We start from the raw sequence: 26,592 nt of genomic DNA on the forward strand, positions 1-26,592 counted from the left end.
TTGGAGGGGGTATATGTCCTTCTTCGTGATCTTGTTCAGTCGACGATAATCGACGCTGAAACGCAGCGTTCCGCCCTTTTTCTTCACCAAGACTACAGGAGATGTCCACAGACTTTTCGACGGCTGGATGATGTTGTTGGGCAGCATTTCGTCGATTTGTTGCCTAATAGCTTCACGTTGGCTAACAAACTAGGGATGTATCCAGTATACCTACACAAATACGCAAGAATGTAGACGGGGAAAACAGTGCGCCGACGTACTGAATTGGTAGAGCATGGCCTCAGAAATCGCACGGGCCTAAAGTTCTCCCGCTGTGATCCCGGAGGCCAAGGTATAGAGCATCGTGTGTGCGATGCAGAAGAAGCGGGTTCGGCTTCCACCGGCGGCAAGTTGTCTTTTCGTGCATCTCCATTTCCTGTTTCGCGACTTCTACATTTGATCTTTTAAAGAAAATTAACTTTCACTGTGCTTCCCTGGGCAATTCGTTGACTGTTGGCGCCATCATGTTGCAGCCACGTTGAAGTAGTACCGTCTCGCGATGCATTTTCGGAAGCCGGGGCCGAATCAACAAATCGTTCGTTCCTAAGGGCTTTTCTGTTATCGCCTGGCGACGTTCGCAATATCCGCATCACTATTTGCTGTAATTTTCTATTACGAACAATTCTAGTGAAATACTTTTTTGTAATTACTGACTCCGTTCTTCGGTATACTAAATAGAAGGCTGGTTTCCGGAGACCTGCTTTGGTCTAACTTCACAGGCATTCGATCAAAAAAATTCTGATATGCATACAGCGGCAAACGACACATAAAGCTGGGTTTGTATTACAATCTGTTATGTCAATTAAGATTGAGTTCGCTGCATACAGGTTTGACACAGATGGCATGTTATTGCCTGTTTACACATTGTGATCACTAGAAGCACTAGTTATGCACTCATCATCATCATGTACGTTTCCGCACATGGCAAACGCTGACATGATCTATTCATTCAAGTAATAGACCAGACTGAGTAAAATTTCCTGAATTCAAGAACAATTGTTCATATTGCCATGATTAATAATCCTGAAATTTAGATTTCGGCGCCCGTAGTTTTTACAGAGATTAGCAAACTTCACTGACATTGCAACAACCGGATGATTAACAACATGTGCGCATCCCCAGAACAACAGCGTACTTCGTATAGCTGTATAGCGGCGCCTGTAGAGCACTTTAGCAGAAAAAAAAGAACATTCGCACATGTATGCATGGTGACCCATGTAACTTGTGCCAAAATCTAAGAATATGCGAGTTCCATGTAGCTGGACAGAACCAGGGCAATGTTGTTTGCCGTCGTATGGAACAAGTCATACTGTTTTTCGTATTTTGCATTCCGCCTAATTACATAATCAGTTATAATTAGTAAACTAACTTCTCAAATATTATAATGAGAGCAAAATTGTCAGTCAGAAAATCGTAGGCCATTGTGAAAAATTCTCCATCCATCTTTGTGTTCCTCAATACGAGCTACATAAAAGTTTTTTTCAAGCGTTAATTAATGCCCGCAAAAAACAAAAAAGTGCAGTGCGACTAGTCGCGCGGCATTTTTTGCGTGCTTTCCAGCAGGCTTCTTTCAGTTCGCGTCAAATTTTCCATTTTTTTTCAAGCTTTTAAATTCACGTGAAACTCAAAGCCAAAATCACTGTTTTTCCTCATACTTCTTTTTTACAAAATGCATTAAAACACAAAATTAACGAGACCGCCAATGCATTCCGTCACAAAAATTAACATCTAAAAATTAGTGTCATCTCGAGAATTTTTTCCAAGAGGATTCACGCCTTGCAAGCTCATTGGTTACAATCCTTAAATTGCAATATGTGTCGCAAGCAATTACATAAAAAATTAATTAGAAAATTTTGTTAATTACTCCATTGTGTATTTCTACTTCTCGGGCAAGTAATGTCAGCCTCGTCCAGTAATACAGCTCACGGAATATAATTGCGTTATCCCTCACCAGTGACTCACAAAAATTCTTTTTCTTTACTATATGATATTTAGGAGATGTCGCCTTTAATTGGCGCCGGCTACCCCTTTTCACATGGGGATTTAAACAAGAATAAATCATAACAAAAATAGTTAAATCATAACACAAATTTCATTCACATACGTACACCAATGTCAGACTATAACTGAGAGTCAACTCTAAGTCATAAAAGCACAAAGTCCAGTCCCGTGAGTACACTAATGCCACTCTAAATCTGAAAGCCAACTAAGGTACGCAGCAACACAAAGTCCCGTGACATATGTGCACTAACGTAAACACGAAGTCCTGTCACTTAGCTATACTGAAATCAGGGCACATAAGAAATCACGTATTAAATTCATATGAAGAAAAAAAAAGGCATTGGATTGGCCAAAGTCGGGTAAAAGAAAAACATAGAATGCGCTTATCACATTTAAGCATTCAATACTTTCCGAGAGCGTTTCTCACTTCTCGAGAGAGAGAGAGAAAATGATAAATGAAAGGTAGGGAGGTTAACCAGGACTGAGCCCGGTTGGCTACCCTACACTGGGGAAAGGGAAAGGGGGACGGAAAGATTTAAAAAAAAAAGGAAAAGAGAAAGTCCACTGGAGATATCAGTCGGTCACTCGGTCTGGATCACAGACGCTGACTCAATCCGGTCGCTTTCAAATATCGCAGCAGCGCTTTTGTGGCCTTTTGTAGCTGTGATATGCGAGGCCATGATCCCAAGATCTTGTTCAAGGTGAACGGCTTTCCATCTAGCTGATGGAGAGCTGTGCAGAGGTCTTGCCTTTCATTTTCATATGATGGGCAGTAGCACAGTAGGTGTTCGATGGTTTCCTCGACACCGCAGGCATTGCACTCGGCGCTATCAGCCATTCCAATCAGAAATGCATAAGCATTTGTGAATGCGACGCCCAAACGTATGCGGCGTAGCACTGTTTCCTCATTTCGCGGAAGACCTGGTAACAGCCGCAGTTGCATATAGGGATCGAGGGAATGCAAGCGATGGTGAGTGAATTCAGGTGTGCGCCACTTCTCCAATGTCAAAGAGTGCGCTAGCTTGCCTAAGTGTTGGGCTGCGTCGGTCCGCGATAAAGGTATTGAAACAAGGGTTGCTCCCTCGTGAGCTTTTCTAGCAGCTTCGTCAGCGAGGTCGTTGCCGGAGATACCGCAATGACCAGGCAGCCACTGAAACACGACGTCGTGTCCTTTCGCGATCATGTGATGGTGCATTTCTCGTATCTCCGACACGAGTTGTTCACATGACCCGCGACGAAGAGATGCCAGAAGACATTGTAAGGCCGCCTTCGAATCGCAGAATATAGCCCACCTATTAGCCGGTTGGTTATTAATATAATCAACGGCACCTCGGAGGGCAACAAGCTCCGCACTAGTCGATGTTGTCAAGTGCGAAATCTTGTATTGGATGCTTAGTGAATGGGATGGTATAACCACTGCGCTGGTGGAGCTGGTCTGAGTGGAAGAGCCATCCATATATATATGTACTCGATCAAAGTAGAAAGTGTGCAAACAATCCAGAGCTGCTTGCTTAGAGGCCAAGGTAGGCAGGTCGGTCTTCTTTCTTATCCCTGGAATCGTAAGACGCACTTGAGGTTGTTTTAAACACCACAAAGCTCAGGTTGAACGTGCAGAGGGTGTGAAACCCGATGGTAAGGAGGCACGATGGATGTTGACCTTGTTGGAGAAGGACGCCTGTGGTCGTCGTTCTGGCAGGCACGCAAGAAAGCTTGACTGCATCCGTGAAACATGACGAACATGGGCTCTAAGCGTTTCGGTGCTAATGTAAGTTGTGATCGGATGGTCTTGAGCGATTATAATGGTTCCAGCTGTCGAGGCGCTGCGCGAAAGGCCTAGGCAAACACGTAGTGCCTGTGCCTGCACGCTCTGAAGTTCTCGAAGATTTGACGTGCATGTTTTAGCAAGCACGGGGGAGCTATAGCGTAGGAATCCGATGAACAGTGCTCGATATAACTGTAGCATGGAGCCCACTGACGATCCCCATGTTTTGCCGGCGATGAACTTGAAGACGTGAACAATAGATGTGAGCTTCTTCTTTAAGTGGGCAACATGAGGGCTCCAAGTGAGGTCCCGGTCTACAATGACACCCAAAAACCGGTGATTTCTCTTGTAGGAGATAGGCTGACCATTGATGCATACTGGATAAGGAGTCATCGTTTTTCGCGTAAAAGCGACTAATGCACATTTTTCTGTTGAGATGGTAAGGCCTTGTGTGTGAAGGTAGTCTGATGCCTGTGTTGCTGCTTTCTGTAGCCGTGCGCGAACCTGCAGGCGAGTGACCGCTGATGTCCAGATGCAGATGTCGTCGGCGTAGATTGAAACACTCACTGTTTCCGGTAGGGATTCGGCCAGCCCAAGAAGCGCGAGGTTGAAAAGAATAGAGCTTAGAACACCGCCTTGGGGAACGCCTCGGCATGTGTAGTGGTCGGTAGTCGGACCATCTTCCGTTCGTACGAACAAGGACCTTTGTGTCAAGTAGTTACTGACCCATCGATAGACTCGCCCTCCTAGTTCAATTGTCAGAAGTGCGTCTAGAATGGTTTGATGGCAAACGTTGTCGTAAGCGCCTTTCACGTCAAGAAAGAGCGCTACTGATAATCGCTTCCGAGATTTTTGTTGTTCCACAGATGATACTAGATCGATGACACTGTCAATCGATGAACGACCGCGTCGAAATCCCGCCATAGAGTCAGGGTAAATTTTATGATGTTCAAGGTACCATTCGAGACGCATGAGGATCATACGTTCCATAAGCTTCCCGACGCAGCTGGCAAGAGCTATAGGCCGATAGGATGCCAATTCGAGCGGTGACTTTCCTGCTTTTAGAAGCGGTACCAGGCGGCTGCGTTTCCATTCCTGTGGGACGACACCATCTTGCCATGAAGTATTAAAAAGGCTGAGGAGTTCTCTTCGTGCTTCTCTGCCTAGGTGGCGCAAAGCAGTATATGTTATGCCATCGGGTCCTGGTGAAGACGAACACCTACATAGCGCCATAGCAGCTTCTAACTCTTCCATAGAGAATGGAGCGTCCATACTTGCATCTCGTGGGCCGGGGATGTTGCCTAGAGCCATGTCAGGGACTGAAACTGTGCCGCCAGTGACGTTCGCACAAAATTCCTCTGCGACGTCTATCTCGCGGCGGTTTTGATAGAGAGCAAGGGCGTTGAATGGGTGTCGTTGCTGGGGACTTGAGCAAAGACCCCGTAGGGTACGCCACACACAGGACAATGGCTTGCGGGGGTCTAGTGAGTCGCAAAAACATTTCCATCTTTGATCCGCTAGCTTATCCATTCGGCGTTTGATCTTCTTTGGCATGCGCCGAGCTTCTCTGAGGTCAAGAATTGACTTCGTGCGCCTGTACCTCCTTTCAGCTCGGCGACGTAGTGCACGAAGCCTTTCCAATTCAATGTCATTCTCTGTACGCTTTGATGGATGTGTGAAGCGGCGTGTACAATCTTGCATAGCGTCAGCAATTATGTCTTCTAATCTGCGTGCAATATGTGTCTTGCATGTGTCTTCTACGCGATCTTGAAAGACTGACCAGTCGATTTGGCGAGAGACAACCGGTAATGCGGCGTCTAGTCCATCGATTCTCACATAGGTCGGTATGTGATCACTTCCATGGGTTTCAACATCAGTGAACCACTGCACGCTCAAAGTCAGGCAACGTGACACCAAAGTCAAGTCAAGGCAGCTACTGTATGTAGTTCCTCGCAGAAATGTCGGGCTTCCGTCATTTAAAAGACACAGGTTGTGGCCTGATGCAAAGGATACTAGTGACCTGCCCCTCGAATTTATCCTGGAGCTTCCCCATATATGGTGGTGAGCGTTGAAGTCCCCTGTTATTATCCAAGGACCGGGAGTATCAGCCTTAATATCTTCCAGTCTTTTTCTATCAAACTGACTTGTTGGGGAAAGGTAGACGCCAATAAGAGTAAAAGACAGCTTCTTCTTTTTCACAGTAACACAGACGTATTGGTTACCGTCGTGTGGCGCTACGTGTTGGGAAAAATACGTAAGGTCCTTGCGAATGTAAACCAGAACCTTACTACTACGGACACACGTGTTTGAAAGAAAAGGTTCATATCCCGATAGTCTTATGCAGGCTGATAAGTTCGGTTCACAGATTACCAGTATAGGAAAATGGTTTGCAAATACGAACTGTCGGAAATCCGAAATACGAGACCTCAGGCCTCTCGCATTCCATCGGAATATGGAGGCACTTCTCACATCATCCCGGAACGATCTTTGTTGTTGTCGATGAGCCGTGGTTCTGCTGTAGAAGTTCTCAAGCACTGGACTTCTGAAGGCTCGCCAGAACCGGACTGATGGCATCCAGCACTTGCAATGCACTTCGAGCTGTTGGTGTCTGTAGCTTGTCCAGTAGAACACGAATAGCACGCACCAGAGAGCTGATCATAACAACAATTTGTTGATCTTGGTCCGCCAATTTATCAGGAACAGACGAAGTGTCCTCTACTCTAGAAGTATCATTACGCTCAGTAGGGGCATGTAGCTTCGGGAGTGCAGGCCACGCGTCAGCAGCCGTGCTGTTCGGTGCACCCTTGTCCTTTGAGCTGACTGCGTTTGACCTGGGTGGAAGAGTGGGTGGTAATATACGTGTGTGGCGTTCTGCAGAGGCTTTGGAGGCTCTTGATCGACGTCGGCGACGTGATCGTCGTCGCTTAATAGATGCTGCTGCTTCTCGGTGAGACGAGTGGTCTCTAACCATTTTCTTCAATATTTGCATTTCCTTTCGAATCAAAGGGCATTCCTTCGAAGATGCATCGTGAGGGCCGCTGCAGTTTGTGCACTTCAGCACACTGGCCTCGCACGTGTTTGTGGTGTGGGGCCCAGTGCAGCGAGAACAGACGGTAGTGTTATTGCACACACTACTCACATGTCCAAGCTTCTTGCAATTCCAGCACTGCAGCGGTTTTGGTATAAAGGGGCGAACTGCGTGTCGGAAGTGGCCCACTTTTACGTGCGATGGGAGGGATTCGCCCTTAAATATGATCTTCACACACCGTGACGTGCCGAGACGAAACGCGTTTGTGATGATGGTGTTTTCCGTAGCTGGCTTGATTAAGATTGACAGATCGGAGTCGACGATGGTCTCGTCAACATCGTAAATTACGCCAGTACGGACTTGTTTGCCGAGCGGAATATAAGGGCGGACTTTCATCCCGCCAAGTTCTGTGACCTTGCGCAAGGAATCCAACGCAGCCGCGTGTTCTACGTCAATAGCTAGCACGTTCTTACGGGTGTTCACCCTGATGTCTTTGATTTCGTTTGGAGCCAGCGCCTCTAGATGAGAAGACACGGCTTGCCTGTTGAGGCGTCTCAGGTTGTCACTGGCGATAACTGGCGAGAACAGGATGGTGAGCTCCTCGGTATCCCGCGAAGATCTCACGGTGGACTCACTCGAATTCGATGATGCGCTGAGAAATCTTCGCTTTGCTTTGCGACTCCGCACCAGCTCGAAGGTGTCGTCGCAAGAATCTTCACTGCTGACATAGTACTGCATGGTGTCGTCGCTGTCAGTGTCGCTCTCGGTGCCGTTGCGCTTCCTGGAGGCAGCCGCCGCAGGCACTGCCGAGCCCGGCGGACGCGCGTGAGGCTCCATCTCCATCGCAGTTAAGGAGGAAATAGCAGTCCACTAGCAAAGTCTAAGAAATTCACAAAATGAGTAGAGCTGGAACGCCGGCTCACTTCTCGAAATATTTGAAGGGCCAGTAAAGCTCGTCTTTACAATGAGTATGTTGGCCTAGGACCTAAGATCTTCCTGAGACTGAAGGGCCTGCGGTCTAATGCCACTAAATCAAGTGCTAAGCATTGTGCGTGCGTGTCGTGCCGCGGACATTCCACCAGAACATGCTGTAACTCTTCATCAACGTGGCCACAAGTGCATTCCGCACTATCAGCTCTTGAAATTTTATGTAGAAACTGTTTTGTGTGTGCGGTACCGAACCACAGACGATGAATGAGCGTTTCAAAGGCTCTGGTTGCATTTAATCTGGATGGGATTTTAAATTGAAGTTATGGGTCTGCGTGAAATAAATATGAAGATTTCGAGTTCTGATCAAACCATGTCACTTTGCAACCACGGGCTTAGATCTTAGTATGCGGCGCGATTCGCCTTCTGTTAAAGGGAGACCATGTGGGGCGTTATTACCACGCGCTTGTCTAGCTGCTTTGTCTGCTGCACCATTCCGAGAGATATTGAGGTGTCTAGGTATCCACTGGAACATCACTGTGCGATTTTCTTCACTTGCTTTTGTGATTTCCTTTAGTATCTCGTTAACGAACGCTATGTTTTGCGAATTGCTGATGTCACTATGAAGTGAAGACAAAGCTACCTGCGAGTCACAAAGGATGACCCATTGTTCCCCTTTTTTCATTCAATTTATGTAGCGTAACAAAGACAACGTTGCAAAAAGCTCTGCTGTTGCTGATAACGTCGTGTGAGATAGTTAAAACGTTTGTATTTGGTTCCATTCTGGAATGACAAAGGCAGCTGCAGAATAATTTGTTTGACAAGAGCCATCTGTACACGCTTGAATATAGCCAGCGTATCGAAAATATATTTGGTACAACGCCAGTTGTTGTGCTGCTAGCATGACCATATCTCGTTTGCGAATAATTCCCTCAACCGAAAGTTCAATTTTTTGAAAATTCTTTATAGTATAACGAAAACATCCGTTAGATTATAAATTTCCAAGTGTACTTAGCTACCGCCTATAATAAACGCGAAGGAGGAAGCCTTGCAAATCCTACCTAATTCGCCTTAATCGACCTTAATCCAATCACTGTTCAATCACTATTAACTTTGCTAATCATTGATAATCTCCTATACACGGATGGACATGCTTTGATTTGCGTCCGCCATTTCCGGCGCACGCAAATGGCGGACGCCGCGACCGGTCGGTGAATTGAAGAAACGCTGAAAAAGGGGTTTGAGTTCTCGCGTAACAGAATCAGGTTTTCTCGTATAGCCAAATTGCAATCCGAGAGCTATCATGCCTGTAGGTTGTGCGTAAGTCATAGTTTACGGTTTTTCCACGTTCTTTAGCTGGAGAAATTTAATCAGTTCAGTAAAAATCTCGCGTCACATGGAGAGCCCGGGGTATGTGTGGTTCGAAAATCTCTTTTTCCGGAGCGACGTCCGACTCCGACACCGGATTTTTTGCGACACGAGCTCCTTAACGCTGTCGCGTTAAAAGAAAACGGAGACTCAGGTAGCTCAGAGCCGGAAGAATTATTCTATCGCTTTTAACATAAAAAAACAAACTCGCAGGACACATAAGCGCTTCTTATGAGTTGTGAATTCGAAAGCATCAATGTGCAATTGAACGCCGCTGTGCGGTCCTTCGAGTTATGAACTCCTCGCTAGCAAGCGAGTGCGTTGAGACTCTTCGTGCATTTTGAGTCGGCTTTATTGAGGCAGATAGAGGAGGCGCTGATCGAGGTGCAGTTAAGACTCGGGCGTGAGCTTGCGCGGACGAGGAACGCGCTGATAACAGAGGCTTCCGAAAGCGAGAGCGACGGTGACTTGGAGTCGCGGCAATGCCTTTTCCCCTCACGCAACAACTGGCACGCTATAGCAGCAGCAAGTGTCCACTTTCGCCCGCCCTGATTCGTCGAGGCACGCTCGTGAAGCGGCGTCGCAATTAAAAATTAAATTGTGGGGTTTTACGTGCCAAAACCACTTTCTGATTATGAGGCACGCCGTAGTGGGGGACTCCGGAAATTTCGACCACCAGGGGTTCTTTAACGTGCACCTAAATCTAAGTACACGGGTGTTTTCGCATTTCGCCCCCATCGAAATGCGGCCGCCGTGGCCGGGATTCGATCCCGTGATCTCGTGCTCAGCAGCCTAACACCATAGCCACTGAGCAACCACGGCGGGTAAGCGGCGTCGCAGCCAACAGGAATTTACTACAGCCGTTTCGCTGCTACAAACGACAGACGCCAGCTTTTTCGCTCAATGGGCCAATTGACGCTTTCACATCAAAAATGGTGTGGCGCGCAGTCTCACGCCTAGCACAATTCATGGAGCTCTCACAGAACCATATAGGATTTCCTACAATAATTACTATAGATGGAAACTCTGACCCTGCGATCGTTCAGCGAACATGTGAATGATGGGTAGTGCGTGGATTTGTGTGATCTTCGTGCTTTTAGATTAAGACATTCTTGTGGCTCTGTTTGTTGCTCTTTATTTCCATTTGGTGTCTTAAATTTCAGAGCGATCTGTACTTTTCTAAGTGCAGAAAGGCTCTGCGAACGCGCGCTATCGCTACTAATTGCAGCGGTTGAGCCTGTCCAGGTGGCCAAATCGAAAACGCGCCAAGGTCTCAATGCACTGGCTTGCCCGCGAGATATTCGTAAGGGTTTTATATGCCGCTTGTCGATGCGCGCGTCCGTGGAGTAATTGACGGACGACACGAAAATCTTTCTTAAACGTATCAAAACCTAACAGGCAAGGTTTCAGAATGTAATTTTTAAAATAATGTTTTGTAGATGTATTAATTGTCTCTTGTCCGTTGTACTTGGAACAATTGAGTATTGTTTTATATAGCTGCAGGGATGATGTTTAATTGTGCTATGTGCTTCAACCAACTCTTCGTAAAGACTTTGATTTAAACCCTATCTGGTGCCAACTAGTTGTGACGATGTACCCTTTGACATGTTTCTATACTCATAAGTATACATATATTTCCTGTATAAAACGCGGATGTTCAATTTAAATCCCTAACTTATAATTTCATCAGCAACTCATCTTATTCAAATGATCGTCCAACTGAAAGATTTACACGAACAAATCGAATTTGTCCAGACTAGTATTCTGTATTGCTAAGGTGCTTATCCTTACCCCCGTTTTAGTGTCTTTTGTGAAGAATATATATTACTACGTTGTATATTAAAGTCGCATCGAAAATGTAAATAGATAGTTGAAGCAGCTCTTCAGTGACTCCGTTAAACGCGAAATCTGTTTCCTTTCATGGCTATACAAGCTGCCCAAAATGTGACCACAACAATTAATCAAGTCCGAGCAGAAAATCATACAACGAGAGACTAATTTTAAAAAATCCCACAAGGAAGGCATGCAAATCCGAACAACTCATCAAAGACAACTCATCAACATACATCAAACACGGCAAACCGGTATAATAGAGTTAACCCGCCCTTCGGAAGTCTGTTATTGTAGTGCGATTTTCCACTGCCTCAGTTCTTCCCAAGACTTTGCAAGCGTTTCATTGCACCCCAACTTATCATGTTTATAGTTTCCTCTACACTCTGAATTTTTTTATATACTGAAAAAACGTGCCCAAATTGTATGTTTTCTAGCCTGACGGAATTTTCTGTTCACACGCTCACCTATGCATTTTGTTTTATAGACGCTCTGTAATCTACCACAACAAAGTGAAATTACTGTTAGTTTCTGCAACTTATACAGTGCAAAGTGCCACAAAAAAATTGCTAAGATTCATAAGTTGAGAAGAGGGGACAGCTATAGATGACGCCGCCCATGTGCATTAGAGGGGCAAGTGCAGTCTCAGCTTCCATGAAAAATAGTGATGCGGACAAAGCATGAAACACCACATATTACAGCTAATTTTCTGAAACCTTATTCCCAAGTGTGTCTGTTTTGTTTTACAAGCAATAGGGTGTAAAGCCTTCGCTATTTGTCTCTTATTTTCTTACCATGGTGTTGTTACAGTGAAATCTGTAAAACACATCACGATACAGACTCGCTGTAATTTGCTATTGATATATATAGTGGCATAAAAAAAGTGCCGAAGTGCCATTTTTTGTAAACCCTGATGAAGACCGGTCCACCGGTCGAAACTGTTGAACTTAAATACTTGTTCCGTTTGCAGCATCGCTCACGTGCTTTACGTCCGAAAGGCAGCTTGAAGAAATTCTGTTTAGTCTATATATATATATATATATATATATATATATATATACGTGTGTGTGTGTGTTCAAACGTATTTCGAGCATCTGCAAGGTAGGTTTCCTGTCAAGTGGGCCGACACTGGAGAATATGTAAGGGAAACTGCAATGATCCTGGGGACAGCGTCATCCGTGGGCGAGACTATAGTTCCCGTGCAAACGGGCCTGCACGCCTGGTCGTCTTGCATGTCGGGCAGCCATGCAGTGGATGTATGTATATGGTGCAAAACGCGGTGCACAAAAGATGAATGATTTTATAGCATTTGATTACCCGCTTTGTGAAAGCTTCGCTCGCACGAAGATTCCAGCTTGGGCGTTAGGTCTCCTGAATTTTTTTTTTAACTCTGGTGAAGGTGTAGTTTATTTTTTTGACTCCAGGGAACGCTGTTAATTAGCCTTGCATTGCACGCCCATGTTATTTGGTGCTCGTGACACACTTTCTCGTGACATCTTACGAAAATCCTATGCAACTGTAATGTTCTGCACCCACGGTGCTGTCGTACGTGTTCTCTCTTCTTCTTTTTTAACTCTGGCAGCGTGTCTCTTTAGCGCTTTAGCTGCAATGTCTAAATCCAGCAGCATTAGAGTAGACTATTGCAATCTGTACATGCCTAAAGTGAAAAAAAGGAAACAAAAATTGCTATCCCACATCGCAGCAGAGTGCTATACGAAGAAACCCCTCAAGCGGTTTTCGCAACTTCGGTTTCGGGAAAACGGCCTCCGCGTTGCTTGCTTGGGCAGATATTGCTTTGGTTAACTCGCATTAGGTGATGCTATAGAGCAAGTTGACAGTAATTCAATTCATGCTCAGACAAGCAAGCAAAATGCGCAACATGTGAACGGCGTTCTCTTCCATTAACTTTCAAACTGGACCCCGTAGTCGTTTTGTATAATCAGCGTACGGTGCCACCAATAACAAAGCATACATATTGGTTAGAGGCGAGAGATCGATGAATGACAAGAGAGAAGGGAGAGAAAGCAAGGACAAGAAAGGCAGGGAGGTCAACCAGAAGACAAAAAGATAAACATTACTTACGGGCACATACGGGCACAACCATAGAGGCGTATCGGTACCACATGCGAGTGTATTCGAGCTAATATTAAGAGCAACATGTTGGACGAGTCCTGCAGGCAACGTGGACATGTGTAATATATATGTTAAAGGGCGGCACCATCGGATGGATTGCTGAGACTGGTAAGAATTTGGGTTTAAGGTGGTTTCGGTTGAAGCAGGACTTGGGCAATAGGAGTGATGTCGAAATCCGCCCCCCAGCATCGATTGCTTCTGAGTAATAGAAAGCGAGCTCAAAGGCTTTGCTGGCTGACTGCAATGAATTTATTGTGAAGCCGTAAACATGTCATGGCCGCCCCATTTTAGAAACCACCAATACTCAACATGTATGGAGAGATGTCTGCCTCCATCGGGATTAATTGAGATGATGAGTGTCAAGTTGGTGATGATATGCCGCGATTGCACCAGCTTCTTTTGTAGACCTAACTACAGCGATAGCAATGATTGAGGATACTCGACGCAGCTTGTTTACTACATATTGTGCAGAATCACGTGTTTTGCGTGCTCAATTATGTCATTCGCGCCTGACGCATGTAGGAACATGAAGACTTATAAGACAACCAAGACGACGCTGCTCAAGACGAAATCGGCAAGTGACGTAACATTTGTCAACTTTATCTTATACTTGAGAAGCTATTTCGAGGGGAGAAATTGATGTGGCATTCGATAAGCTTTATAGGACTGCACTTACCGCCACTTCTCGATTTTCGTTCTTAGCTCGGAGTCATTAAAAATTGTGCTCTCACTCAGGGACTCACAAAAAGCGTCATTATTACTATTATTATTATTATTATTATTATTATTATTATTATTATTATTATTATTATTTGCTTGGGCGAATGAGCAGAAAGAAATAGTGTTGCTCGGTGCAGCTACAGCCTCTGCGTGCTTTGTTCATCCAGCTCGAGCATACACATGTTGCGAATGTTGCTGTGACGCAGCCCTTGTTATAGAATGCTGTTGATTTCCTGTGTCCACTTTCTGTCCACTTTCTGTCCACTTTCTGAAAGGTGTCCACTTTCTGTGCAAAGCCGATATACAAAGCCAAAGTGAAAGTCGTTTCGCGTCGTTAATTTACGCAGCTACATCACTTTTAAAGTAAGGAATTGAGCCATACTTTCATGCTCTTCGGTACCTCCATTGAATGGTGCGACACACTTGAATTATAGCCATGCATGCAGCTGAAAAAAAGTTTGTGATCCGTCCTCAAAACTTAGGAAACGATCTTATCTGAGTGAGCGCATATGCTGATTGGTCGGAGCTCATGGCGTCTGCCACGCAATAACGATTCACGGGCAACAATAGAATCGCGGCTGAAATACTCAATTACGGATAACACTTACGAAGCTGGGCACGCGTGCTCACATAACTAGTGGTAAGCGTGATTGCCCAGCGGAAAGGCAAATTCTGTAAATACCAGTCCTGAATCTTCCCCCCGAGAGATATGAAGACAGAAAATGCGAAGGAACAAGCCTGAATCCTAAGCACTGTCAATGTGGACGACGTACAAAGCACTACAAGGTCGTACAGACCTCCACATTCCTGTCTAGAGCGATTTAGCGGTGCAGAGCAAAGCAACGAAACCTTTACGTTTGTGTCGACTCTTCCAAGACGACCACAGAGAGCAGCAGCATAAGTCACACGGGCGCGACATCTACATGAATATTCAGCTTGTAACGTTTCAACAGCTCCTGAGCGCTCAGCACAGAAGTGTGTGCACGTCTATCAGTTTCACGGCCGACGTAAAGGCATGGCAGCCAATTCGGACGCGCTTCCACCGTATCAAGTGCGCGTAAAGGCGGTCTTGTAAGAGGAGATTCATATCAGTAATCCTGCACGACACACACCGCCGCAAATCACCACTTCATCACCATCGCAAGCACGCCGCACAAGCCGTAGCACGTAGCAACAGTCCGTAAGGGGCCACTCACCTTCCACAGCGTGCGGCCGCGCCACGTCCCGCTACAACGGTGGCAACACTTTTGATCGCCGGGGCGGGGCGCCTCTCCCGAACCCGTGAGACAAGCTCGGCGGCAACACGCCATTGGATTCCCGGCTCGGTGGGCGGTGCCGCCAATGTAGCCAACTCCGTCTCCGTGTGTCGTATGCTAGTGCGCTACGGGCGCCGCCATGTTGGGAGCGGGTTGGGAGAGGAGCGGCTTCCGCACAAGTGTGGAAGGGGGATACTGCTGCGAGGGAGGCTGTCAAGGAGGCTGCGGCGGCAATGAAGGAGAGGGTAGCGAGTGAGAGAGAGTAATACGCAGCGCGGAGGGCGCACTTCTGTACCCAATGGGAGTGGCAACTGAGCCGCTCGAAACATCTCGCCTCCCCTCTTGTGTGTACTTAGTTACACTCGCCCCCGCAGAGTTGCGCACAGCGGTTCGCACTGGCGATGGAGAGAAGGTGGCTCGCTTGGGAGAGAGCGAGAGTTGAGAGTGGACGGGGCCCTTGGGTCGGAAGACGAGAAACGATGCTTGCGAAGAAGAACACAAGGACGTCGCGGCCCGGCGCATTGATAATCATCGAGCGGTGGTTGGGCTTCTCTTTCACCGGCTGATTCTGGCTTCTGCGGTTGCTGCTGTTGCTGCTGTCGCGAGGGGAAACTGCGGTGTCTCATGAAGGAGGCCGGGCGAGACTTGTGGGCGCTGTATGGATTTCGAGCATTGCGGTGAGGGGGAAAGGAAGAGCCTCTGCCGAGCAAGTGGAGTGGCGAGCCCTTTGAGAAGGAATGTTTGACTTTCTTTTCGCCACGCGCGCCTTCTGAATCGATGACTGCGTGTTTGAGAAGGGGCGCGGGAAAACAACGACCCGTGCGGCCCTGAGGCAATGAGGCCGCTTAGGATGGACGGGGCGACGGCTCTTGCGGGTGCGCTCTTACCAGCGCGTGGAGTCTTGAGTGAGGAACAAGAAAAAAAAAGGAAGAGAAAGAAACAAAGCACAAACTGTGCTGTTGCGCCCGTTGCTTGGTTGGAGGTACGCGGATATTTTAGCCTTTTCTCCCGCCATGATGACGAACGCGGACATAGAAAACGAGAAGCTATGTATTGTGCATGTGGTAGACGGAGTGAGTCGACATAGACGTCGAGTGTGTGTCGTCGTTTCGTCTTTCTTTGAAACCTATCGCGTGCACATGAAGGTGATTGATTGATCGCTTGGTCTACTAAAAGCCATGAATTGAGTTGAATACGTCACTGGACGCTAACACGCACCTAGCAAGAAAGTTACTCGAGACGTTGCTGTTCTTCGTAATTTACGTTAAAATATTTCGCAACTGATCGTGAATGTTTCGTTTGTGTCACGGCAATACATGTTTTGTCACGTAAAGTATCGCCATTATAAGCTCTGCTTCCTTCGACGTAACAGAACAAGAACGATACATACATACATACATACATACATACATACATACATACATACATACATACAACGTATTTACGTCAGATAGATAGATAGATAGATAGATAGATAGATAGATAGATAGATAGATAGATAGATAGATAGATAGATAGATAGATAGATAGATAGATAGATAGATAGATAGATAGATAGATAGATAGATAGATAGATAGATAGATAGATAGATAGATAGATAGATAGATAGATAGATAGATAGATAGATAGATAGATAGATAGATAGATAGATAGATAGATAGATAGATAGATAGATAGATAGATAGATAGATAGATAGATAGATAGATAGATAGATAGATAGATAGATAGATAGATAGATAGATAGATAGATAGATAGATAGATAGATAGATAGATAGATAGATAGATAGATAGATAGATAGATAGATAGATAGATAGATAGTGGCTACAGGTATCTACAGCGCAAGCCCATGAAGCTAGAAAAGCGCACGAGGATTCTCAGAAAACGCGGTTTCTGTGACGCTGCAGTGGTTTCCGAATTTGCGGCAAACCGGCTGCCTGCCTTTAAGTGGCGACCTACTTTCTCTCGGAAGTGTCTGCGTATCGCCCCTATATACCATGATAGGTGTGTGTCATGTTAACAGAAGAACGGATGAGCACATTGAAAATGTACAATAAGTTATATTCCATAGACACTTATACGTCGAAAGAACGTGTGTTCACTTCAGATGAAAACTGGAACGTAAGATGTTCAACTAGCATATAGTGATCACCCGCCCGTTATGAGATATTCTTTCCGACATTACTGCTCACACCTAAACCACAGACAAATTACTGAAAACAACGAACATCTTTACACCAACGCCTTCGAATATTAAACAAAACTGAAGAACATGTTAATCATACTTGCTCACCATGCACATTCAAAAAGCCAGTTAATTCTCCATTGCTGAGGGAACAACTCTAGTACTCTCATTTTTTTAAAGGTTGGAAGGCTGTTACGCTGCATGAAGGATCTGAATTTTCCTGCTAAGTGTACTTTTCCATAATTAGAATTGGCTTGTTGCTCTACATCTTGTTATTACACACACACACACACACACACACACACACACACACACACACACACACACACACACACACACATATATATATATATATATATATATATATATATATATATATATATATATATATATATATATATATATATATATATGTATGTGTGTGTGTGTGTGTGTGTGTGTGTGTGTGTGTGTGTGTGTGTGGCGCATGAATTTGTGCCAATATTGTACTTTATAATGAGTACAATCAACCAGAAAATTTTACGGAAAACGAGATCTGAGAAAAAGCTGAATACCTGCATAGCCTCACCACACAGCCAAGTATTTGCATTTACAGCCTGTACTTGTATATGTGAACAAAATTGTGTTCTTCGGCTTTATTGACTAATGTTACAGGCTACTCGGAAATTGAACGTTGTCCTAGATCCTGTGGTCCGTAAATTCTTGTGACCGAGTGCACCCTCATAATTACCATCGCAATGTGTTAAGTTGCGGGTTCAAATAATTCTTTATGTTAAAATTTTTCTTTATAACTATAACTGTAAAGTTAGATTGTCGTTCTCATTTATTTTATTTTGCTGTTTCCTTCATTTTTCCATACTGTTTGAGTAGAACAGAGTTGCAATTACTATTGTGTGAAAACCGTTGTTTGAACCGCATGCATGGATGCCTTTTGACAGGAATCGACACCTTAAGCCCTCGCTTCCCCTTAAACTTTCATGAAAATAAAAGAAATGCTCAATCAATGCAACAATCAATATAATTTTATAGGGAATATTATGATTGTAGCGGTGACCACTATCACCTAAACCGAACTGAAACTTAGGAGAATACAAAGCAAGAAGTAACTCGTGTTTAGCGAAGGGGCAGTGGTTGATGAAACATTTGACAGGTTTTTTTCTTTAACTTGCTTCTTCTAGAGTACTTGTTTATTCTTGGTTTTTATGTGCCAAAACTATGATCTGATTATGAGGCACGCCATATAGTGGGGGAGTCCGGATTCATTTTGATCACTTGGAGTTCTTGAAAGTGCACCCAATGCACAGATGTACACTGCCGTTTTGCTGCTTCGGTCTAATTGAAATACGACCCCCGCGGGCGGGATTTGATCACGTGACCTCGTGCTTAATTAACAGCGTAACGCAAAATCCACTAAGCAAGCACGGGAGGTTTCTTTTTTCTTTCTATACTATTATATTTGTGTATATGGCATACACTTATAATGGCGTATCTGGACACAAATATGACGACAGTGGTTTCAGTATACGGCTCGGCATGCGATGTTAGATCAGGTTACATTGTCCGCGTTTTGCTAATAACAGCTATTGACGCCATGTATTTCTGCATAAACTGCGATGTCATTCCCTTCTCTTACGACGCATTTAGACGACAGTAAACATACGTACAATATCTTCACTCTTTTTCACATATAATAAACGAAACTGCCAGTCCTTCCACGCTTTGTAAACGGAGGTTCCACCAAAATTCTCTTAGTGTCCCGCTTTGGTAAGTTTCATTAGGGGCTCATTTTCGAATTTAAAGCCAGCAGCACTGTTCCTTTAATCAATGGCAATAACTGTGTTGTCTTAAATCATTCGCTATGTATTCGTCTGGCCTAAAGTTATGCATCGATAAGAACCATTAGTCAAGAATATCGTATAGCTTGTCCCAGCTAACGTTATCCAACCTGATAAAGAAAAACAATGATTTAAAGAACACGATTCAACTTACGATTACATAAGACCTATGCTGTTCGGTCATCGGACCTCGGATGACTGAACACTGTAGGTTTTATAACCGAGTTCTGGACCCCATTTTCTCAGTCTTTTTTTTTTCTTTAAACAGCGTGGCAATCATTAGCTGTGGTACACTATACATAGGGTGTCCCGGCTAACGTTAGCCAAGGTGTTCAATGACAAAAATTATTAGAAAGACACGGTGCAAGATACGATTTTAAAACTTACAGTGTTCGGTTGTCAGAATGCTGACGACCGAACAAAGTAATTCTTGTAATTGTATGTTGCACCATGCTTTTCTTTTTGTTTGTTTGTTTTTTACTTTCTTTTCCGTTGAACGGCTTGGCTAACGTTAGTTTGGACACGCGGCACATATGCTAAACCAGACATTACGCTCCATAGATCGTTGCATTGCGTTCTCCTGCAGGCTTGCTTTCTTGCACTTCTTTAGCAACAACGTTTTAGCTATACGTATACTACCGGCAGATATTCAGCGCTTCGTCAGAAAAGAACATTTCCGAATTCCAACCTTCGCTTACTGCTAAAAGCAGCAACGAGGACACCCGCGAGCCCGCCACCCAGGGAGGGAGCACGCGCTCTACGAATTCGTCAGTGCCACATAGTGCGCAGACTCCACCGCCTCTGACGAAACGGCAACCCTTCCAACCGCTGCACTTTGTCACGCTTCCCCGCCCAGTCGTGCCTGTGCTATACACCACAGCCGTCGAAGCGCACGGCGCCCGGCGCTTTCTTGTGGCTGGCGCCGTGCCCGATCCATGGTCGCTCCTTCGGCAGTGTATTCGCCCGCCTATAGGCTGCAGTGGGGCGTCTATAAATGCCGGTCGTCCGAGGCTTCGCAACGTCGTCGGCGGTGGTTGCGTATATGTCATCAGAGTTGGAGGCACGCCGCCGCGCTGTGTCGAGAGTGGTCCTATACACCGCGCGTGCGCGGAGCCATCGAGGAGATCTGGTGTGCGACAACGCGGGCGACGTTGTGTATCTCCGCGCCTCGCCACCATGCTACCACGACGTCTTCAACTGAGCTCGTACATATGGCAAAGTTTCTTCTCAACTTGCCTCATTTGAGCTGGTCAATAGAGTCCCCCCCCCTTATTTTTTTTAGCGAACCTTTCTTTTTCTCTTCCCAAAGCTTTGTAAGTGCTGCAGAGTAATAACTGCCGGATGGCTGCTTCTGTCTTGCACAATTTGCTGGTGCCAGGACGCGCAGTTCAAACCGAGGCGGCCGGGGTCGGCAGGCGACGTTCGCGCAAGCGCGGACGTGAGCTCCAACACAAACGCGTCATCGTCATGTCGTAGTCGCCATCGTTCCGCCGTCTTCACTCTGTCGTCGTCACTGTGTCGTCAGTTTGTCGTCGTCGTTCGGTCTCTATAGTCATTCCACCGCCGTCCTATCGTCGCCGTTGCGCTGTCGATCGTAACCTCGTAGTCATGCGTGTCGTCGTCATCTACGTATAACGTCACGTGCATCTCCATAACAGCCGTGGTAATCACGCCGTCGTCATTCCATTGTCGTCATTCCGCAATCGTCAGTTCAGCGTCGTCACGCCCGTTGCCGTCATGCCGTCGCCGCCATTCCATCGCCGTCGATACTTCACAGTCATTCCACTGTCGTCGTCACTTCTTCGTCACACGTAGGATCCGCATACTCGAGCTCCTTGAGTTTATGCTGAGCAAGATGAATCCCGGTGAATACGTGTGTTCAACTATGGTGAAGTGTTCTAACATGCTTGCAAATAGTTGCTAAACAAGAACAGCGTTCTTCGCAAACAGTAGCGAAAGCTTCACCTAAACTGCGTTCCTGTGACAGCGCGGTACCCCACACGTTTTCTTTATCTCTTCTTCACCTTGAGTTACCGCTTCACTACCTTTCGTTTCTTCATCGGTTTCAATACTTTTTCTAAGTCGGGACGATAGGGCCACTTCATCGTGACGGCGGCGGATAATGATGGCGCCTGGCGTTGGTGGTCGCTGATTGCAGGACACCATTACGAAGTACATCAATATCACTCGGGAGATAAACATGATAACGACTCTGTTATAACACCAGATCTGCGCAACAGTGACCAGCATTGGTGATACTTTCTGCAAGCTATCAAGTTAAGCTAAACGTATTGTGCTTAAGAACTGGAAACAGCACAGTGGGCGCCCACTAGGGACGGCGCCGTCGAGGTCTCCGGAATAATTTTGACCACCTGTGGCTATTTAACGTGCACCCAAAGCACGTTAAGTACACTAGCACTTTTGCATTCCGCGTCCAGAAAAAGGTGACTGCAGTGACCGGGATTCGAACCCGTGACCTCGTGCTCAGTAGAAGTCGCCTGTCGAAGCAAACGATTCCAAGGACAGGAGGAAATCATTCGGGGTTCGAGGGGTTCCTGCCGAGTTACATGCATGCAGTCACGGTAAACGGCAGACCAATGAATTGAGCGTCCATTTCAGGTGACGCCGGCAATTGTCGCTGCAATAAAATGGTGACCGGCTCCCTTCCAGACGGGGACACCACACGGAAACGCAGGTATAGATAAGAGCGCAGCTGTGGCCGACAGCGAGCTGAGGCTGTCACTATAAGCGAATTCGTCGATGACCCTGAGGCTCTAGCCACTGGCTGCAGGCTTTTCCATATCGGTCCTATACAGAACAAAGCATCAGCTCCCACGATGCGAAATAATAGTTTCACCATGCCCATCCCCTACCCCCCCTACGACTCTCCCTATATGACCACTGTCTTCTGTTACCCCCGCCCCTTCCCCAACCCATCGATGGCAGCCCTCTAAGGGTGAAGCAAAAGAAGTGAATAAAAACAGTTAAACGACGACAGTCACTTAGACGCCCGCCCTCTGCTGCGTCGCACCGAACGTGCACTGCATGGAACTGCGAAACGTATAGTAACGCTGGCGACTCAGAAAAGAACCAGATGTGTCTGGAGGCGACATTGCATCGCGCGCTATAAATGCAACCGTTGCAACAGCCTCGCAGCAAGCGCCTGCGAGCAGACAAGCTCGTCGAGGTACTTGCGCGTCTATATAAAAAACCTATGCGGAGGGACGGGTAACGCATGGGTTTGAGCGCATGTCTGACATGCGATGTTATCGGCGCTCCGCAGCGTCGCAGCTTCTACGAGTAAAAGCCAAGGTTCTGGTTTGCCACTTCTTGCGTGGGTGTCGAAGCGGTATGTTTCCAATGGCTCGCATGGCGTCCGTCAAAAAATTCTACGCGCCGTCGGCGCGGGCGGCCTTCCCACGTGACGTATTTCTGTTCTTGCGGCTAAATATATTTGTGATAGCCGCCTTTTGCCACCCAATATATATCGCTGGTAGAGGCATTCGTCATGAAATTAAATTTAATTATTAATGGCCAAATTTTATAAATTATACGGTTTCCAAATTTTTGCCATGTTCCAAATCTTTCGCTTTTCCACCGTTCCGCATTTCTTTTTTATGTTCCGCTGAACATTGCCGTTACGTTCTGGGTAAAGTTGTTGGCATTATTTTTAACGTATATTTTTTCATGTATAGCTTATAATATGTGCATGATCTTTTTTTCCGCTTTTTTATGTATATGTATGTCTACATGTACAGATGCAAATATGTATAGATGCTGGGTTGGTGTAGATACGTATGTATATATATATATATATATATGTTCTGATGGGAATATGGATTACGTATAACATGAATTCGTTTTGTACATTTGTAACACATTCTATTTGTGAATATGCTGCAACTGTTTGTCAAAGAAAGGGGACAGGAACCTCGTCAATCTGTGAATGTGCAGTTTTGTTCCTGCCCTTGCATTTTCTTTTGTTCTAAAAAGTAAAATGCGAAATGAAAGTTGAAAGAAAGGGGACATGAAAATGGGGGGGGATGATAGTGCAGATGATGATGATGATGATATACTTCAGGTGTTTGTAGTAAGGCACTGTTACAACCGACGAAGCAAGATCAGAGAGACAGAGAGAGAGAAAGCAAGGATAGGAAAGGCAGGGAGGTCAACCAGAAGAGCATCCGGTTTGCTACCCTACACTGGGGGTGGCGGAAAGGGGAATAGAAAGAGGGAAAGGGTAGAAAGTGAGCACTGAGTGCGTGTGGGCGGGACACTATGCACAGGGACACTACAAACGGCCTCGTAAGCCGGTGCACTTCAAGTATTGCACTAATGCACGATTCGCTTTTCGTGCCAGTGACGGGTGTGGCCACGGTCCGAGTATCTTTGACTCGTTGAACGGTCTTAAGTCCAGTCTGTGTAAAGCGGGGGCAGGTGCACTTATTGTGTACCTGCCCCCGATACGATGTACAACGCCTCTCTCTGCAAGATCAGATATTCAAAAAACACAGCGGTTAAAAACTCATCTCGGGCGTATTAAATGTAACAGGCATATACAGACGAGCAAGAGGAGGCTGAGCGATTAGTTCATAGAGGATAAAGAGCGCTGTCGTTTTCGCACTTCTTGTATTTTTATGTTTGTTCGTTCCTTTCCATGCCTTCATAGCTGTTACTTTTTGTAAACTCCCCTTCTCCTAGTGCTCCTTCAGGACCTGATAGTAATACCAATAGATAAATAAATAAATAAATAAATAAATAAACAACCAAACTCAAAGGACTCCGCAAATTCGGTGAACAATGACAAATGTCTTACACCCAAGACTTTCGATACAGAAATGCTGCTCTGCAAGAAGGGCAGTTTCGATTATACGCGCGCCTCCCGTATTGAAAGAGTCTGACTCTAAATGAAAAAAGAGAGATATAGAAAAAAATAAGAAGAGAAGCAGGGAGGTTAACCAGAAGGGAGAATGTTGTTTGCTACCCTACACTGGGTATAGAAGGGAGGGGGAGGTCGAAAAGAAATAAATGAGAGAGAGAGAGAGAGACACAGAATCGCTGCAGGTGCGCATCACCACAGGCTATCACAGAACAGTAGAACTTACAGCACAACGAACACTGATTCAGACACCCATTCAGGAACAACAATAAAGAAAGAAAAAAAATCTATGTAATACAACTTTTTAAGGCATACACAACCAAAAAATCAAACTAAACGAGCACAGCAAAAAAAAAAGCAAGTCAATCGCAACGACTCGGCAATACATCAGAAGATGATAAAAAATGGGCGAATATTACTAATAACCAGTGGTTTATCGGTTTAAAAAGCACTCGAGACTGTTTGCAAATATCACGTGAACAAAAAAAAAAAAACATGGTGTCTCAACCGGGAGCTGATTGGGTTGACGGAAGCAAATAGGAGCGTTGAATAATAAAGACACATTACTACGAGCGCAGATACGTTACACTTGGACTTTGTGATTGGATTGGATTGGATTGGATTGGATTGGATTGGATTGGATTGGATTGGATTGGAGCTACCTTTATTTGAGATCGAGTCGCGCGGGCAAACGATGGACCGGTTTAATATGTAACGAGCTGGCTTGATATCTGCCCACCCTTCAGTGCACATTCATTGAAAAATCTAGCGAAGAGCGCCCCCGTCGTTTCAATGAGTCGTCTCTTTTGGCGCGTCTTCATCCAAAAAAGTGGAATTTCTCACGAAAATAACCTGCCTAGTATACACACCCCCACGACAAAACCCAATGAAGCTACGAACCTTCTCTCTCTACACAAACAGTCCCAGCCGCACGTCAAGACGTTGCCGCTTGCGGGCAAACTACGCAAGGCACTCGTCACCGTCCACAAATACACACATTCGTGCTCGAACTCGTCTCGGCTCTGAGTTCAGCATGGAGTCCACCCCGTCGCGAATGTCCTAATGAGCGCCACGGCGGAGCGAAAGTTGACCAGCGCCGCGCAAAGATAACAATATCAGAGCTTCCCAGAAGGCGGAAGTTGAAGGCGTGTCTATTTTTCTGCGGCTACACGCGCACACACACGCAGAGGTTGAGTGAAGGAAATAGAAACAAATAAAAAAAAGAATAAAGCGCTGAGACACACGTGAATGGGCGCGACTGGCAAAGCGCTGAGGAAAAAAAAAAAAGCCTCGCGACAATTGTCAATTTGTCAGGCGTGCTGCCGTTCCGAGCAGCGCGGCCGCGAAGCGCCAGGCGACCGGCCCCCTTTTGTTTTGACGGCACGTCTTCTGCGCGCTAATCCCGCATCCTCCGCTTGGGCGACGAAGTGGTGCTGCGACCGCGCATCTGGACGACGGCTGTCGCCCCGAGGCGGCGCCCCGTTTAGCCGAATCTTTTGTAGCCTTCGTTGCTCGCACGTACAAGCCACCCGCGAATGTGTGCGTGCGTGTGCGTGTGCGTGTGTGTGTGTGTGTGTGTGTGCGTGCGTGCGTGCGTGCGTGTGTGTGTGTGTGTGCGTGTGTGTGTGCGTGTGTGTGTGCGTGTGCGTGTGCGTGTGTGTGTGTGTGTGTGTGTGTGTGTGTGTGTGTGTGTGTGTGTGTGTGTGTGTGCGTGCGTGCGTGCGTGCGTGCGTGCGTGCGTGCGTGCGTGCGTGCGTGCGTGCGTGCGTGCGTGCGTGCGTGCGTGCGTGCGTGCGTGCGTGCGTGCGTAGAGGGGGTTGCAACCGCTAACCCACTTTGTCTCTGTCTGGTGTTTACGTTTATGTGACTAATAAAAAGTAATATAATAATATGTGCGTATCTGTATTCGTAACGTACGTGCGTGCACGTGTGCGCGCGTGCTTGTTGTAACCATGCATGCGCTACGCACAGCGGCTGGTTGCTTTAAATCTTCGGCAGCATGTTGAAGAAAGATTGAGAAACATCGCAAAAAAAGAAGGAAAAACGCCGCGGGCGCTTGAAAAGACGCCGTGTCTGTGCGGTGCGAGCTCACAGGCCTGGAGGCTTCCGGCGCGCTTCCGCCGCTGCCACTAAACTGGAAATACCTTCGCGCAGTCGAGGTATACTCGAAGCAAGAGATAGAACGACGACGATGGAGACGATAGTTGTTATTGGAAGAGGCTTCCAATAATCGCATAGCACGCCGGGTCATCGACCGTTCACTTTTGTTCTCGTCTGTACAGTTGCGCTAAAACGTTATCCTTAACATCATACCTTGTTTACGGGCTTCGCTTATATACGCCTGGAGGCGCCGCTCAGACAAGGTGTGTTGAGCCCTTCTGACGAGCACTCCAACCACATTGATGTCGACGAATCAAATAAAGGGCCTGCCTCTTTGAAACAGTCTAACGCGTGCCCTATCTTCTTCTGCGTGTCTTTTTATTGCTCTTATACGCAATATGTTTGTCTTCGTCTCTACTTTTTCTCATCACTTTCTTTCGTGCGCGATATGAGCACAGCTTTGTATATATATATATATATATATATATATATATATATATATATATATATATATATATATATATATAT

The 26,592-nt window shown here is 46.0% G+C and overlaps 1 protein-coding gene across 1 annotated transcript in view; it reads right to left on the minus strand.

The window, feature by feature from the left end:
- LOC126539187 (uncharacterized) overlaps positions 1-15,163 on the minus strand; it is a 40,551-nt gene extending 25,388 nt beyond the window's left edge. The window contains exon 1 of the mRNA XM_050185934.2: positions 15,005-15,163. The gene's annotated coding sequence lies outside the window, so the exon portion shown is untranslated. The remainder of the gene's footprint in view (positions 1-15,004) is intronic.
- Between the last annotated feature and the right edge of the window lie 11,429 nt (positions 15,164-26,592).

Source organism: Dermacentor andersoni, chromosome 11 (genome assembly GCF_023375885.2).
Source record: "Dermacentor andersoni chromosome 11, qqDerAnde1_hic_scaffold, whole genome shotgun sequence".
NCBI lineage: Eukaryota > Metazoa > Arthropoda > Arachnida > Ixodida > Ixodidae > Dermacentor > Dermacentor andersoni.